This window comes from Lemur catta, chromosome 18 (genome assembly GCF_020740605.2).
Source record: "Lemur catta isolate mLemCat1 chromosome 18, mLemCat1.pri, whole genome shotgun sequence".
In the NCBI taxonomy this organism is placed as follows: domain Eukaryota; kingdom Metazoa; phylum Chordata; class Mammalia; order Primates; family Lemuridae; genus Lemur; species Lemur catta.
This window is the reverse complement of record NC_059145.1, coordinates 34,122,306-34,136,272: the sequence shown is the minus strand read 5'-3', so window position 1 is coordinate 34,136,272 and position 13,967 is coordinate 34,122,306.

Sequence of the window (13,967 nt, the reverse complement as noted above, 5' to 3'; positions counted from 1 at the left end):
TCCACGATGGGCTAATCCGAATCACGTGAACTGGGTTCGCCGACTCCAAAGCACGCCCACCGCAGCTGTTCCCCTCTCATGCAGGAAGATCACAAAAAACTCTGCCTCTTCTCATTTTGTGCTTTTCCTAGAAGTTCATCATCCTCAGAGCCATTTCTTCTCTGCCAGGTATTGTGAAAGGTGAGGGCTGACTCATGAGGAGGAGGGCTTCCTGCCATCCCTCAGAGCCCCCAGTGGCCCTACACGCTGCTTAGCAATCTTCGGACTTTCAAGATCCCTGCCCCCATTTTACAACGTTCTTTTCTAGTCTCCTAGGACATTGCTAGCCCACACTCCAAGGCTGGCATTCAGACAAGGTGGGTCAGGTCTGTAGCCAAAAGAAATCCAGCCATTTAATCTAAGAAACTGTGGATATTGGATCTTTCCACTCTTCTTATTACATATTAAAAACCAAACCAACTCCCTTGCAAAAAGCTCAAACTATAACATTTTCCAAGAGGGTTACAGTGGGTTTATGTCAATGAAGGTGAGTGGATCAAACATATTTTTCAGTAAGGTCTCTACCAACAAATAAGGCTTAGCATATTAAAAGAGAGTCCATTTTGGGAATTCAAAACACTTGGCTTGCCAAGGTGAGTGCTAACCACCAAATTCCACCAGATAAGGTGGTTTTTCCTTTTACTTTTTAGATTACAGACTCTGACTAATTCTTGATATTTTTAGTTCTTTGCAGTGGAATTTCAATTTGGAATAAAATTTTACTCCCTAACAATTAAGCCAAACCTCAATAGTAACTCTGTTTTACAACATTTCAGGCTCCCCCACCTTACCTATCTGTAAAATTCCTCCTTTTGTACCAATCCAACAGAGCATAAATTAAAGCACATTTCAAATACTATTAGAAGGGAAATAGGCAATCCCTGAGTTGCTGCACTGAGGTGCCATTTCTTCTTGCCATTTGGAAATTACAATCATCTTACAGTTTTAAGAAACAGTTCTCTGAATTCTTCATGAATACAAGAGTATGCCCACTTCCATAGTTACTTAAATCACTCGGGCCTTAACTGCCTCTTCTCCACATTTGCACAGGAAGAAGGGTTCACCACTGTCTCCTCCCCCTCACTAGGAGTCAGACCAGCTGGGACATTTTAAGTCTCTTTCATTAAAAAAAGAAAAAAAAAAGGTTAAGGTCAAAATAAGTATGATAAACATGGTAGTTTCTATTCTCCATACTCAAGGACGAAAGACTAAACAACAAAAAAAAAGTAACATTAAAAGTCACTAAAGTACGATGAAGATTGTTTTTTCTTCCCTTGCAACATAATCATGGAAGGGGGAAAAAAGAGGGTTTTGGAAAACAGCAAGTTTTACCTTTAGTAAATCTAGTCTTTTAAATGAGTCCAGTAGTTAATTTTACAGCTGCACATTCCTTAAATTTATATGTTTCCAATTATCTGAATGACTGACACTTTCAAGTTTTACGGTTGATTTTGAAGAGCAGTGCACTTAAACTTACATGAAGTATATTTTTACACAAAAGAAAAATAGTAATTAAATTGTGCTTTACTTTAACGAGCTCGTCTTTGTACTTCTGAAGTTTTAGCATTGTGGTTGAAGGTTCTTTAAAAGTTAGTAAATTCCAACAGTGGGACTTTTCATAATACAAACTTTGCTATTGGGCTTAACGTTTTTTTTTTTTTACCTACAGAGCATGAGCACCCGTCCCTGACATAAACCCCTACCAAACAGTAGTCCAGTGTCAAGGTTATCACATGAAAACAGACCGTAGGTTTCAGTCTCATCCTTTTCTAATGGCTGAAAAAGGCAAATTCACAGCAAGGACAGAGCAGTAACACGTTGACATCTGAGAACCTGCAATATCACAGGTAAATTGATGTGCTTCCCACCGCCCATGGTCAAGGAACAGATTGGATTCTTCAGGAACACATTCTGAAGCCACTTTATCTTCCAATCCCCTTCTTTAAAGGTAATAGTCTACTGTCTGTAATGTAAGCAGATATCTCAGTGAGGTTGTGAAAAATTGATTAGGGGCACTTTGGAGACCTCAAACTAGTGTTTTTAGTAATAGTTACACAGATCAGCTCTTTGATATTCACCGCATAGAAGGGCTGAGATATTAATATTCCTTCATTTTAGTTCAGAAACACTTAAAATAGACTTAATAGCAAAACTTATATAATCCAGTTGCTATTCAATACATTATTAAAGCATTTTCACCTATATATTGGTGAGGAAGATGAGTGAACTGCGATGAGCAATTAATGCATTGCTTCACCGTGAGCTCACTGGATCTCAGCAATAGATAAAGCCGTCAGATTGCCCTGAGGACTTCCCGATTATATGTTCATTCATCACCAAATCTGACTCCCCACAGGTGTCTCTGCTGGTCATGCCATGTAAAAATAACTCTCAGATAAAATAATCCCGAAATAATACTACAATTATTTGACATGTATAATAAGCATATGGAGTCAGCTAACCAAAAAATGAAATATAGTAAACGGTAGTGGTTTAGGGGTCCCTTTATCTGTTTCTGGAACAGGAGAGACTAAAAGGCATGATATAAACCTGTGGAAAAAGAGTAATGATGAGACACAAACCTCCCTCTAAGAAGAGTAGGTAGGCCCAGGGTGGATGGGGACATGCCAAATGAGGAGACTGAGATGTCCTCTTAAGCAACACCACTTGTTCACTGTGTGATGCAGAGCCTGTGTCTACATGAACATAGATGATTTGAAGATCAAACGAGATAATGCACCAACACTGATGATACAAACAAAACGGCGGTGGCTGCTATTATTGTTGTTGTTCTTATTCCTCACCATTCCTACCATCATCACTCATTGTTGTTACTATCATAGAACAGGTGCCTGCAAACTTTTTCTATAAAAGGCCAGATAGCAAATATATTAGGCTTTACAGGTACAGCTGCCAGATTCAGCAAATAAAAATATAAGAGTTCAGTTAAACTTGAATTCCAGATAAACGTGAATCTTTTGAAAGCTCAATATTGATATGCTTATATTAAAAATTTATTCATTGTTTATCTGAATTTACTTATTTATTTATCTACCTATCTATATATTTACATATGAGACAGGGCCTTGGCTTTGTTGCCTGGGCTATCTATCTATCTATCTATCTATTTATTTATTTATATATGAGACAAGGTCTCACTTTGTTGCCTGGGATAGAGTGCAGTGGCATCATCATAGCTCACTGCAACCTCACCTTCTTGGGCTTAAGTAATTCTGCTGCCTCACCCTCCTGAGTAGCTGGGACTACAGGCACACACCACCACACCTGGTTAATTTTTCTATTTTGTTTTGTAGAGATGGGGTCTTGCTCTTGCTCAGGCTGGTCTCAAATTCCTGACCTCAAGTGATCCTCCTGCCTCAGCCTTCCGAAGTGCTAAGATTACAGGACTGAGCCACCGTGCCTGGCTGATTTTATTTTAACTTAGGCTTTCCATATGTTATGTAGCAACCCTATTTATAGGCCAAGGGTTCTCTGTTGCAACTCTTGACTCTGCTGTTGTAGTCTGAAAGCATACATAAAGAAATGGTTGTGTCTGCGTTCTAATAAAACTTTATTTACAAAATGAGATGATAGACGATGGTAGAAGCTGGCCCATGAGCTGTAGTTTGCCAATGCATGCCAAAGCTCAAAATGAAGCCTACATTGAGTGAAATAATCAGATAAATGTATGGACTACTCTAAACAGTGAATAAGGCATTTTAATTACATCAACAGGATAAGCCTTCCCCACTGCCTAGACACAATTCCTGGGTCTCCCCGTCTGCTACCTTGCCTAGGAGAAGATTTCTGACATTGTAATGCACCTGATACAGCAGCCACTAAAAACCAATGTTTGACACACATATGTATTCCAGTACCATACTAACTACAACAGATACACAAACGAATGAGAACCCAGCCCGTCTTCAAGGATCTCCCACCTAGGTCGTGAGGGTCCATGAAAAAAAGGCAGTATTAAAGGTAATCAATATTTTAAGCTAGCTGGGTCAAGCAAACACTTGGTCAAGATTGGCAGAAGAAATGAAGCAATCTAGACCTCAGCTGGCTTGAAGCTGAGAAGGCAGTGTGGCCTGGTCTTGGTGACAAATGATGTGCACTCAGATGGTTAACCTACTTGGTAAAGGATACAGAAAAAATAGAGCCAAACTGGGGATGTTCAGTTAAAGAAGAAAAGGCTGCAAAAAGAGAGAAGTAGGGAAGAGGGCTGGATATTTAAAAGACTTTTGTATAGAGGAGAGATCAAACTTATTCCATATAGTTTCCAAGGGACCTGTATTATTTCACATAGTTCAAGATGGCAGAACCAGAGACCAGGTCAGCTCAACTTAACAATTCTCTACTAAGCACATACTAAGTAGGTCAGTGAAAGCCTGGCCATACGCAGGTTAAAGTCTAGCTGGGAAGACAGAGGTAAATACATAATTAAACAGGGTATCAGGGAAGGGATTCCTAAGAAAATGGCATTATCAGGGACTTGAGGAATGACCAAGATTTGACGAGAAGAAAGCAGTGGGAGGCAGTGTGCAGGCACATGGTAAAGCACTGGCAAATGCCCAAAAAGAGCTCGGCATGTAGCAGAAACAATCAGAAGTTCAATGTGGCTAGAGGGTGGGGACCAGAGGAAGAATTAACTGTCTCCCAGGGATGCTGACGAGACATTGAAGGGTTAAACTAATTAGTAGGAAGTACTGATTTCAGAGAGGTGGAATATGGCTCCACTTAAGGAAGGGGTGTCTAGCATTCCTAGAATGCTGTCAATAAGGGGAGAGCACCATTCTGGGGGAGACTGTGGAAAGAATTCCCACTCTGCAGAGGAGATGGCATTTGTCAGGAAGATGCCTGGGGTGTACTGGCATTAAGCAAACCCAGGTTCAGAGAGGAACTCTGACTCCTACCAACTAGGTGACTTGGGCTTCAGTTCTGCCATCTTTAAAGGGGAGAGTTTTACTGTCCTTACAGGGTTGTTGTGAAATTTAGAAATGATGGCTATTGAGTACCAAGCATAGCTGTCCAGCACATAAATGCTATATATATAGACATTCTGACTTTAAATTATGAACATTTTTAAACATACAGAAAGGGAGAAGAGAAGCATATGATAAACACCATTAAGCCTATTGCCCAAACCCAACAAATGTGCCACATTTTCTCATGTTTAATTTCTGAAATATTTTAAAGTTAGACATTAAGACATTCCACCCCTAAATATGTCAGTCTGTGTTTCTAAAAATTAAGGACTTCTTCCTATATCATAGCACCTAATAAACAATAATATTATAGATATTTTAAGTCTCTCTTTTTTTAAAAAAAGTTGGATTTTTATGGTATAGTTTTATGAACATTATTTTAGTGTATTCACTAACTCACATGCAGATCTACTCCTGTCAATCTTTTAAGGCCCCCCCAAACAAGTTCTCCAGTACTAACATTTTCAGAAATACTTCCACTGTTTCTCTTCCCCTATTTAGTTCAGAATAAGGTTTTACAATTCTTACTTTTATGTATAAAGCATGGGGACACACCATTCAGCCATAAAGAGCTCTGCAACATTCACCAAATTTAGAAAAAGTGTTTACCTCTCTAAACACAGACAATTTTAACTTAAATTATGTCTCTGCAACAGCCATAACAGAGGGGAAGCACATTTGTAATTACTGGCCTCATTTACAAGGCATTTCTTTTTCTTCTTAGGTAATTTTCGCTTCCAGGTGAGCACAGAGGATTTCTTCCTCCTTCAGAAAACTGACTTCTGTCACACCTGCTGTGACACTTGACCGTTTACTTATTAGCACATTCTCTGCCCTGGACTGTGCACACAGGGCCTGTGTTCATTACACCCTCCAGTCCCCAGCCCTGAACTCAGCAGATGCCAAGCCCTGAGTAAGTGTTGGTTGAATGACTACATGAGTGAAGGAGATGCCTTACAGCTCTAGTCGTGCCGTTATTTTGTTCATCAAGCCTTCCTTTTCCAGACAGAACAAAAGCAAAGTTCTGCTTAGGTCATGTGATCTTAAAAGTCTGAATTAACAGACTCTAAACAAATACGATTTTCTGATAGTTTCTTATGCACCCATAAGACCTTTTGGCAATTATTCAATGAATCCCCACTTGTATATGCTCACATATCTCCCAAGAATTCCTCTGCAGACCAACTGGCAAGCAGTAAAATCTAGAGGCTAAAAATAGAGACGTGGGGCCTTTTCCCCGTCTCTTGAATGAAGAGAGTTCATCTCCACTGCATGTAGCTGAATGTGACGACTACAAACAATAGAACATGTGGCAGTGAGGCCCATTTTTGGTGGGGCTTTTCTTTTTGGCAATACGTAGGGTTAGAATATGGCTGCCAAATTCTAAAGCCCTTCAACTCTGTGCCAAACTTTGTCAACTTCAAGAATTACCTATCAGAACAATTTCTACGAGATGGGTTTTAATTCAACTCAAAATAGCTTCTTAGCAGTTATCAGAGTACTCCTAGCTCTTCCAATGGTCAGAAAAGCACGTCATAATGGAGTCTCTCTACAAGTCCATATAAACTATTTTTTTTCCCCCTACTCATTTTTTTTTTTTTTTTTGACTGAATAAAGCTAGAATTCCTAAGATGGAGAATTCTGACCAGGGCACATGTGTGACTGTAGTATCCTCATAAATCAAATTATGCAAAACACATGCAATTACCCACATTACCTACTTGAATAAAAGGAGACCTTTTTTCCTCCCAAGACACAAGAATGATCCGAAATCTACTTTTCTTGGCAGATTATGTTGCCCATCCATCTCCAGCCATTGGTACTTGTTCAAACTGGTGTAATGGTTCTGCAAAGTCTGATCCTAAAGGGTCCCCAAATTCATATTTAATCTAGAGATAAGTGCAGCAATCAATCTTTCCCAGGGTCTAAGAGAGCTATTGTATTCCACCCGATGACATAGCACATGCAACTATTGTTATGGCTTTCTGCCCTAATGACTCAAATGCACATTTTTAGACAATCTAAACTGGCAGAGCCATCCTCAACAGAGGGAACACAAGTCAGAGAGTAGGTCATTATTTGAGGTTTTTCCCCTAACATTGAGGGAGCAGCTGTCACTGGAACTATTACATCACACAGACAGTGTATTAATATAAAACACTGGCTGGTGCGGTGGCTCACGCCTGAAATCCTAGCACTCTGGGAGGCCGAGGTGGGAGAATCACTTGAGCTCAGGAGTTTAAGACCAGTCTGAGCAAAAGCAAGACCCCATCTCTAGTAAAAATAGAAAAACTTAACAGGGCATGGTGGTGCGAGCCTGTAGTCCCAGCTACCCAGGAGGCTGAGGCAGGAGGATCGCTTGAGCCCAGGAGTTTGAGGTTGCAGTGAGCTACGATCACACCACTGCACTTTACCCAGCGTGACAGAGCAAGACTCTGTCTTGGGGGGGAAAATACTCCCACAAAATACTGCAAAGGCTATCTTAAAGAGAGGGGCTACAAGCTAGACTAAAAGCCTGAGGAAATCTCTCCCATATCTATAATGCCTCCCTTCCCTGCCTGCTCAGGTTTGAGTTTGGCTTTAGCACATTTTGCTGAATAAAATGATTAAGTGACCTCACTGTCACTGTTTTACTCTTCAGCACCTTAGGAAAAAAACACAACAAACTTCTAATAGAATAAAAGCAAGAGAACAACAGAGTAGGATGCAGTCTTCTGAAGGAGCTGGCCCAAGGCTATCCTCCACATCGGGGGAGGACTCTGCTAAGGGGTTCAGGACCCCTGTGGGGTGTGCCTAGGCTCCGAGTCCTAGAACACCAAGGGAACTGTGTGAATCTACTGCCAAGACTGCCAGGAGGAGCAGCTGACCAGTGCTAAATCCCAGATCACCAAGGCCACTGCTGTGGCCAAGGGCTGGCAACAGAGGGAAAGCTGCCAGTTTGGGGAGGGGGGCATCTGCCCCAATTTAAAGGCTAGAATATGCCTCTTGGCTCTCTCCACAAGGAAAGGGAAAAAGGACCTGAACAAAGTATAATAGCGGAATGGACATATGAGGTTTTGGGTGAATGATTTTAATTGAATCAAACAACAGTATGAGAGTGCTTTCCCATCTAGCCTTGGAAATGACCCAAGAAGGCCAGGCTGGGTTGGCATTTTCGCTTTATGTGGAGGAAACCAGACTGGCACTTACCCCAGAAACAATGACAGGGGAGAGGGGATGAGTGGAACTTGGGAGATAGACTGCAAACCCAAACAGGAGGGTATCTAGGTAGGCAGCCCTTACCCTCTGGCCTCAGGTTGGGAAGGGTTGACAATTTTCTTGAAGACACCAGGCACAGTGGGATTTGATTATGGAAAGAACTCTGTGACTATACCCCAGAATTCCCCTTCCCTGAAAGCCCAATGTATGGTGAGAAAGGGGTGCCAAAAGGCATCTTGTATTCCTCCTTTGCCTTGGCACCTCCACATACTGGAACAGGGAGTCCTGGGAGTGGGTTACCTGTCTGGTCCCCGCATGCTGTCTAGCTTACCTTCTCCCATCATGTTATTTCTGCCACCTGTGTTTCCCAGGTCATATCAGTTTGGGGTTTAGAAAGGCCTCATTTGTCCCCTCATTCATTCAGCTAGCAAAGATTAATATTTATTGAGCACCTACTGTGTGCCAGGCCCTGTGCTGGGCGTCAAGGATAAAACGGTGAGCAAAACCAGACAAGGGGCCTTCTGCATTCCTGGATTTATGACCTAATGGGGGAGGGGCAGCAAATGGAGAGGTGCTAATTAAACAGTCATGCAGATAAAATGTAAACTTCAGAGCTCCAGTGGCAAAATTAACCAGCATGCAGTTCTTATAAAATGTAAATTGCTCAGAGGGCTTTGGGTTTTTACCAAGCGTGCCAACTTCCAAGTCACTGTCACCTTCTTCCATTGCTGACATATCTGCCAGCTCCAAAGTGGCTGGTTTCAGGGGCTGCCAAAGGAGGCTTCAGCAAGTCGGCCTATTCAGTTCTCACTGGCTGCCCTCCCTGCAGGCCCTTTGCCTGCAGGCACCCGTGCTGGGGAGGTAAAACAGAAACCCCGCTGTGTGACACATGCCCAGCTCCGCAAAGTCACTCCTTTCCTCTCAGTCAGGCTTCCCTTAAGGCGCGTTCATTTCCAGGAGACAAGGTGGCCCTTCATGCGTAAAGACCTCAAAGACGCCTGCCTAACCAGACATGCCCAGATACACCAAGACTCAGCTTACTCCAGGGATGGCACACAGACGCTCACGCCTGCTCTGATCCACGGGGGACGCCACCAGGAGTGCGAGGCTGAAAAGGGTTTGAGGATGAACAAGAAATGATTACTGTGAGTGAGTGATATCTGACATAGACCTGAAAAATGAAGCATCCCCCCATGTTTAACTCCAGCGATGAACATGCTCTCGTTACTCATTCAACAAATATTTGACTGCCTGCTAGGTACCACATGTAGAAGGACAGGAAGAAGGAAGAAGGTCGATTTGCAAATCAGAGCACCGGTCCTGGAACAAGGCACCCTCTGGGTATGTATACGTCAGACCCTTCACATCCATCACTCATTCAGTCATTCCACAACTACTTAAGGATCACCACCTCTGTAACAGGCACTGTGCTTGGTGCTGGGGGTACAGTGTGAACACAAAGGACTAGGTTTTGCCTTCCTGAAATTGAAAGTCCTATGGGAGAGAAAAACAATAAACAAGAAAGCAAATAAAATTTCAGATAAAGACAATCTAAAGGAATAAAGCAGTAAAGAATTATAGGGTGAAGGGTACACGTGAGGTAGACTCTCCTCCGTGAAGGAGACGCTTCCACGGAGCCCCGAGGCACAGGGCAGATGGGTCACCCATGGGTGGATCACAAGGAAGAGCACACCCGATGCAGGAACAGGAAGCGTAATAGCCTGAGCCCAGCAAGCTGGAATTGTAAAATGCGCCAAGATGGAGAGTCCTTGGGGCCTGAACCAGCTCCTGTTACAGTCGCCCTCATCTCAGTTACGGGCAACTCTGGTCTTCCCATTGCTCCGAACCAAAACCTCAATGTCAACTTTAAAACCACCGCACCCTCCCCGCCCCCATACTGCATATGCAGTCCTTCAGCACGTCCTCTTAGCTCCACTTTCAAAATAGGTCCAAAGGTGGACACCACGTCCCACCCCGCTGCCAAGCTCTCCGTCATCTCTTGCCTGGATCACTGCGATGACCTCCTAGCCGGTCCCCCTGCTTCTGCTTTTTCTCCGCACAGTGGCCAGGGATCCTGCTGGAACATTACATGGAGCAAGTGATCCCTCTTCTTAAAACCTTCCCAAAGGTCTCTGCGTTTCTTTCAGAGCTCATCCTGACGGCCTCATCCTGGCTGCTCATCACTCTCCCAGCAACACTCCTCACCTTCTACCCATTTGCTCGCCCCCCGCCACACAGGCCTCCCTGCTGGGCCCACCGCAGGGGCTTTGCATCTGCTGTTCCTTCTGCCTGACGTGCTCTTCCCTCCCAGATACGCGCATGGCCGGCTCCCGCACTCCCTTCAGCCTTTGTTCAAATCTCGCCTTCTGAGGTCTTTTCTTAATTAAATATTTGTAATCTCAACATTTCACATTCCCCTTCCCTACCTATATCTTCCCCCTTAGTACTTATCACCATCAAAATATCTTATGCTAAGTCGAAGCATACACATTTGCCCATTTTTAAACTTTTTTGATCTGTGCCCAAATGGCAATTTCATATGGGTCAAGCGAGTATTTATCTTACTTATCTTGTGCATTATTTCCCCCCTGTCCAGAAGATCAGCTCTTTGAGGACAGGGACATTGGTTTCATTCACTGTATTCCCAGCACCCAGAACAGTGCTGGGCACAAAGTCGGCCCCCAGTCAACAGTTATTCAATGAACAAAGGATGTGGCTCGGTGCTTCAGTTCCAGTTAAATAAAAAACAAAACAAAACAAAAACAAAACACTGCTGGCAGGTGCTCCTGGGAAAGGCTGTTTTGGTTAAAAATATCCTGGGCTTCTTGAAAGTGCATGGGGAAAACTTTAAGTATATTTTTTGGTTCAGTGAACACCCAGGATATACTGAGGGGAATAGAGATTACAGAGGGAAAGGAGGCGGCTTTTGTGTATATACTTATCCAATTTGAGATTCTTGTCATTTTCTTCTCTTCCCCCACAGATTTGGGCTGCTACCCCTGCCTGATGCCCAAACTATTCTAACCAGAAGCCCCATAATCATAATCTTTTCAAAAAAACATCCTTCTGGCTGCCCTGCTTAAGACCGGAGCAGTAATTAACCTCACTGCCTTTTGAGACCTGAAGCATGCTCAGATAGCAAACACTTTTAACATGAGACGTTCCGTCTCAGACCGGGCTGGGTGAAGCACAGTCCTCCCTCCAGGGAAGGCGGAGACAATGGGGCACAACTGCACGGCCCCCAGCAGTCCAAGAGCCACCTCACTGGCTTGGGCAGGAAGCCCACGGGATGTCATGCAGCGAGGCTTTATGTCAACGTCGGTTCTACGAGAAAGCTACGACGAATTCCACAGCCCAAGTTCAGGGCTGAGCGTGCATTTAGACACGGAGGAAGTGAGCTTCCCAGAGCTGTGGCCTAGAGCAGGATTCAAAGCACGCAGGGACTCCCTGACGCCATAGTCTTTGGTCAATCTTATGATGCTGTCATATTTATTCCCTTTTCCTCAGGTCTCCTGCTGCGTGGTCTGGGTCCCCAGGCCCTGCTGTCTAGGTGCTCCAGTGGTTTCCTGAATACTTGGTTTACACATGGTGACATTTGTACTCACTCTGCAGGTGTGGCTTTGCCAGGGCAGGCCTTTAGAGGCTCCGGTCTCCTTGGCCCTTGCCTGGGGGAACCCACCAGGTCACCCCGCAGCGTGGGCTGGCCCAGGGGGGTGACTCAGACGGGCTCCCCTTAGCCATGGCCAGCCAGGGGGAACAGAACACGCCTTTCCAGTTAATTTGCTGTATTTTCCCTTTGAAAAGAAAGCCCTTCATCAAAATAACAAACCATTAATATTAACTAATTACTAATATTTGTTTTAACCTAGTTAAGAGAATGGCACGGTTTACAAGTTTTAGAGACATAAAACACAGGCTCAATTTGGTTCTTGCCTCATTAAATTTTAAATTGTTATAGGTCACTGCTTACAGCAACACTGGTTCTCACTCCCAGTTATAACTAAAGAACAAATTTTAATTCAGTGGACATTTTAGGAGAGTCAACAGCCTAGTGGGAGCCTTTCCACAGTAGAAGCAGGAGCCCAGCTGGCCTCCAAGGTCCCCACATGTGTCCTTCTGCCTTTAATCTCCTTAATCAGCTTTCAAACTCCCAAACTGCAGGGGAAAGGCCTTCTCTGTCTTTAATTTTCTGTTTCCTTCCTTCCTTCCTTGCTGACAATAAAGGCAAGAAAGAACAAGTGTGTGTGTGTGTGTGTGTGTGTGTGTGTGTGTGTGTGTGTGAGAGAGAGAGAGAGAGAGAGAGAGAGAGAGAGAGAGAGAGAGAGAGAGAAAGGCGGGGCAGAGAGAGAAGAGGAGAAATAGATTTTAATAATATGAATAAATAAGAGAGGATGAGACACAGAGAGAAAAGATTCTGAGCATGCCCTGCCCTGTCAGAAAAATCCAATAAGGACGGTTGCCAGAGGCAGGGGAGGGTAGTGGGAAGGGGGATATAAAGTGGGGATGGTTAATGGGTGCAAAAATATAGTTAATTAGATGGAATGAACAACAACAACAACACAAGTAAAATCTAATGAGAAAAAGACTTTCCCTTCCTGATCCTCTGAGTGTCACAGGAGCAGACAATTCGTCATGAACCCAAACCAACTTTTCTCTGCCAACCTCTGCCAGCTCTGAGGCAATTTGCTTTGTTCTGTGTGAGGCAGGGGCAGCCCCAGTTGGCTTCAGGGACAGTCTGTGTGTCAGTGTAATAGGTATCATCCAGCTCCTTTCCCTTTTAGAGAGAAGGACACATGAGCCTGTGCACTGAAGAGGAAGAAGGATTGGGAAGAAAGTTTGGTGGTGGTCCCCAGTCCAGTCTCACTGAGCTAGAAGTGAGTTTGGTCCCACCCTTAGGCTGGACAAAAGGGGCCCCTGCTCTGAAGGCTTGCACATCAAACACCAAGACATACACACACACACACACACACACACACAAACACACACAGTTCTTTCTTTCCTGGCTCTTAAGAAAGTTATTTGTTGTTGTTGAAAGTTTAGTAACCGACTAAATGAACTGGAACTATAAAGGACACAGAGGCCAAACTGGGCCTCCATGTGTCCTACTGTCCTAGGCCCTGGAAATGTCAGAAGCAGGTCTGTCTGCACCCCACGGAGAAAAGAGAAGGGCAGAAATGGAGGGGGAGGTTGTCGTGGAGAGGACTAAGGAATAAAAACACACTGCTGATTTAATTCCTTGGGTACACAATGCGACTGAGGACAGGGCAGGTCAAACTCAGAGAGCAGGCAGACCTGTCTCAGGAAGAAACAGGGGGGCCACTAAGTGGTACAATGAGGCTGAGGAGGAGCTGGTCCAGGGATTTACTGGGAACATCCACATAGAGAATCTTGAAACCAGAGGAGCCTAGGAAGGGGGTAAAATTCTACACCAGGAAATAGGCATGAGTCACTAATGTGAACCCTGGAGGGGCAGAAGGGCCAAGCTGTGGGCCAGCCAGACCTGGGTTTGAACATTGGCTCCAGAGCATTCTGGAGATTATGAGCTGGAGCTGATGACCCTAGACCTTTGACTTGGATCTCTCTAACCCCTGGATGCCTGTAAATGGCACCTATCCTATAGGGCTGCTGCGAGAAATGAGAAAGCACATATAGACTAATAGCATAGTACTTGACACACAAATCGTAGCACTATAGTTAGCATTAGTGATAGTTTTAGTATTAGTATTAATAGTAGTTTTCTTG